At 26.1% G+C, this 4,692-nt stretch overlaps 1 long non-coding RNA gene across 1 annotated transcript in view; it reads left to right on the forward strand.

The window, feature by feature from the left end:
* Positions 1-3,536, forward strand: part of LOC107061193 (uncharacterized) — a 4,669-nt gene extending 1,133 nt beyond the window's left edge. The window contains exon 3 of the long non-coding RNA XR_001473827.1: positions 3,344-3,536. This is a non-coding gene — a long non-coding RNA (uncharacterized lncRNA). The remainder of the gene's footprint in view (positions 1-3,343) is intronic.
* Positions 3,537-4,692: the final 1,156 nt, after the last annotated feature.

Below are 4,692 nucleotides of genomic sequence, written 5' to 3' on the forward strand. Positions count from 1 at the left end.
TCTCTATATTTTAATCTGATTTATATTGATATTTTCTGTAGTTTCAATGTGCTTATACCTATATTATGATTCATGGTTCAGATGAAGAGCTTAATGATCTAATTCATATGCTTGATAGATTATAATTCAGTTTACTAAATTAACATAACGTAAATAATTGTGTGTTTACTTGTTTAAACTTATTGGAGTCTATTTTTAATGTGTTGCTTCTTTGGAATATCTGAAACCATATATGAACTCCTTTAAATACTTGTTACAGGATAGCTAGCAAGATTAAATGTAAAGTTTAAAAAGTATCTAGAACCAAGCCCTCCATTGCATATATATAGTCTAGTTTATAAAAAAATAATGTCAACAGGCGGTTTCATTTCATATAATGGAAGAGTCTGATACTATCTTCAAAGCACACTCAATTACTTAAGTGTGAAATTGTTCACCATATGCATAAGTGTATTATCCCCTCCATTTTTTCAAACTCTTGCTACCAATTCTTCAAATTCAACAACTCAAATATTAGTTGTATTATCTGCCATTGTCAATAAAAGAGTTAACAATATTAATTTATTTAAAGTATTTTTAAATATTATAATTATTATAAATCTTTATAAAACAAAGTTAATTGGATAGTTTAATATTCTAAAATAAACTAACTTAAATAATTAAAGCCTATTTCCCATCTAAAAAACTTATGTCTTCTTCTCCTTCTTTATAACTTTGTGTAACTTGTTACTGGGTAGTTTGACATTTAATCCCTCATCATTTGAATGTGTTGGTCCAACTCCAACATGTTTGCCACTATTGGGATATAACTTTCCAGTCAAATCAATCACATCTTCATTTTTGTGAAGAAAGCACAATCTGAAATGCTATTTTTGATAGGTGTCTGAAAATAATTTAAATACATACATAATTTTGTAATTTATGTGTGTTGAATAGTTATACACATAATGTAAAATAACAAACTATGTTTTAAAATCTGAAAAGTTTAAAAAATGAAATATAGGTTGAATTAAATTATATACCTCAATTAGTTTATCTTCATCATAGCTCTGTCCACAATCAAGGGTTGCCTCCTATTTAAAAAATTTTAGTTAATTTATTTATATGACAATTATAGTTAAATTTTAATAATATAGACACATACATTCAAATTGTGTATAAGAGAAGGATGACAATATTCCTTTAGTAATGCTTCATCATCAATGAACTTTACTACTTTGTAAACATTATCATTCTTGTTAATGTTTGAATCCTTAATCTGGACTTTAAACATGAGCCTTTTCTCAATCAAAGAATCAAGTTCTATTGGATAACCCATGTCAGCATCTCCTATTAATCCTGCCTTCAACTCATTGGCAGTCTTTCCAATTAATTGTAGAACCTCTTTATTCCACAACAATAATGATATAAATCTAGTTTCATCAGTAACATGAATTTGAAGTCGATACCTAAAGTGTATAAAATAGAGTGTTATATAAATTGTAGTTAAATTTTAAAAATCTATATTGTTTGCTCCAACCTGTGAATAACAGATATAGCTTCAGCATTGCATTTTACGCAATAATATTTGTCTCCCAAAGGATCAACCTTTGTGATACACTTATTGCAAGCCAAGTATGACCATCTGTGACCAAGTTTCAAACAAACAATCTTTACACCAATTCAATAGCTAAACTCCTGTGAGTTAAATCATAATGTTTAGACAATTATATGTACTATAAAAAATATAGATTATAATTAGTAATATAATATATACAACTCACTTCAGTGCATTGAAGGAAATCCCTAATAAATTTAAAAGAGACCATTCCTGTAGACAACTTCTCAGAAATTGAAATATGTTGTTGTGAACTTGTTTGTGAAACCTTCTCATATTCACCTGATGCAATTAACATGTAAATTTATCATAAAATAGTAGTTATATAATTTGTTAATTTTAATTCATTTGGAGTACTTAATAATACAGATGAATTGTCAAACTTGTTTTTAAAATTCGAAAATTGTGGTAGATCTGCATTAATCCATAGTTTGGTCAACAACTACGAATAGAATAGATATCTGTAAAATAATTTATAAGATTTATTAAGTTAGATAAATATATTTGTAATAATGATAAACAATAGTTTAACAAAATAAAAGCTTTAAAATTCGTACCTCTAAATTTGTGTGTCTTCATTAATTGAAGAACAACAATTAATGGTTCATCTGTCGATCCAGATAAATGTGATTGCATTTGAAATGCGAGATCACCCCATAAAGGGGCAGGAAGCTTGTTTCTCCTACATAAACAGTGTTGTGAAAATGATAAATTTAATTATTATTTCTCCAACATAAACAATGTTGTGAAAACGATAAATTTAATTATTATTATTATTATTATTATCATATAAGATAATATAATTATTATTATAATATATAATATAATAATAATATAATGATATATACCCTATTAAATGTAAATTGTTTAATAATACTTACTGCTCATCTTCTACAACAATATTCATGAAAGAACTATTGTTGCTTCTTTCTTTGACAATTGAATTGGTTCATATGAGACAACATGTCCAACAACTCTTAAAAAATTATGAAATTCTTAGTTATAATATTTACAGTATAATGAAAAGAACTATATAATAATATTATTATTTACCAATTAGTTGATTCTCGTCGATCTTGTGTTGAATTTCCACTTCTTCAAAAGTGCGTAGCTTAAAAACATCCATATGAAAAGATGAATCTTCAATTTCAATCACAATAGTATTCTGAGTGAATGTAAGCTTGTGTTTATGAGAATTTGATTTAAATTTCGAGTGATAAGGCGCTATCACAAAATATTTCATCTCATATAAACCATGATCATAAATCTTGTCTCTAAAATACTTTATTGTGAACTTATCAATAGATGCATGTATTCGATCACCCTATATGAAAACAAAATTTTGTATAATCATTAATATTAAATGTATAATAGAATTAGAGAATAACATTAAAAACACAAATTTAAATTAAATCATACCTTTTCATTTGGCAAAATCAACTCCATAGTATACGGAATATCAGGCTTGTATTTATTGGGCACTGTCCAAAAACGAACATCGCGAACTTTTAAATTCCAGTTCATTGAGTTATTGGTAATTTCAGATATTGTGTTATATTGCGAAGCCATATTTTGTAATTTGAAAGTTGACAGAAACATGTTTAGTTTGAAACAAATGGTATCTATATATAGGTACATAGTACGTGATTTGAGAAACAGTTTTTTCAAAAGTTAGTGGGAAGTTACAAAACTGCTCTTAATTTAAACTGCTCTAAATTTAAATCTGCTTTGAATTTTTTATTACAGAATTAGAGGTTAATTCAGATGCTGCCAGATATTGCTAACAAAGCTGTTTGGAACTGAAGAAGCTAACACGTCATTTATGCAATGAAACTGTATTAGATTTTAATATTAATACCACTATAGTGTTGATATTTTTTTACAATTAATTGTTAAAATTGATAAGTTGACAGACAAAATTATATCATGCTAATGATGACACGTGTTTATATTTATTTTAATTACAAATGTTAAATTAGTATTTAATTGAAAATATGACACGTGTAAATTTAAACTTCCTTCAATAATTTTATTTCAAATTTTTGTAAATTTAAAAATTGACACGTTGAATTATATCAAGCAAATGTTGACACATGTTAAGATGTTTTAATTAATTTTTATTTTAAATGTTAAATTAGTGATTAATTGATCCAGATTTGACACGTGCATATTAAATACTTCCTTTAATAAATTATTTAAGTTTTTTTTTTAAATCAGAAGTTGAAATGTGAAATTATATAATGCAAATGCTGACACGTGTTAATATTTGTTATAATAATTTATCATTTTTAAATGTTAAAATGAATGAATAATTAGAAGATGACACGTGCATGTTTTTTTTTTTTTTTGAAAATCTCTAACGTTTTCTTACGGATTTCCGTAAGAATATATATATATTTATTAATTATTAATTGATAATTAAAAAGTAAAAAAAGTGAGATTAATTGTGGCGCTGACACGTATGCGCTATCACCTCTCCTATTATATATATATATTATTTTATTTTGTATAGTTTAGAAGTATATAAATTTTATCATCTCTTATTATTTTATCGTTTTCTTTTATTCTTTTGTTTTTTTATAACCACTTCGCTCATAGATGAATGATTTACTTTTTTTTGTTAATCTAGAAACAATTTGTTCACGTCTGAGCGATTCACTTTTTTTAAATAAAAAATAAAGGGATAAGGGTCTGAAAAATATCTAATTTTGGCTGAAATTGTTTACGATATCAAACTTTAATGAGGACCTATTACCCCCCAGACTATTTAATACCGTATTTTAAACATATATATTTGCCCACGCGGACATTAAAAATAATGCAAAATTATAAATAGTAATGTGTCCACGTGGACACATATATACCTTTAAAATACACTATTAAATAGTTCAGGGGGTAATAGGTCCTCCATAAAATTTGACATCGTAACAACAATTTCGACCAAAGTTAAAATATTTTTCAGACCCTTATCCCAAACGACATTTGGCTCACAGTTGACCAATTTTTTTCCCAATAGCTTGTACATGAATGATTTGTTTTTTTCTTAATTTCTAAAATTCACTCGTTATTATATCGTTTGGCAGTAAGAGTTTTAT

The sequence above is a fragment of the Solanum tuberosum genome, unplaced genomic scaffold (assembly GCF_000226075.1).
Source record: "Solanum tuberosum cultivar DM 1-3 516 R44 unplaced genomic scaffold, SolTub_3.0 scf00120, whole genome shotgun sequence".
Taxonomy (NCBI): domain Eukaryota; kingdom Viridiplantae; phylum Streptophyta; class Magnoliopsida; order Solanales; family Solanaceae; genus Solanum; species Solanum tuberosum.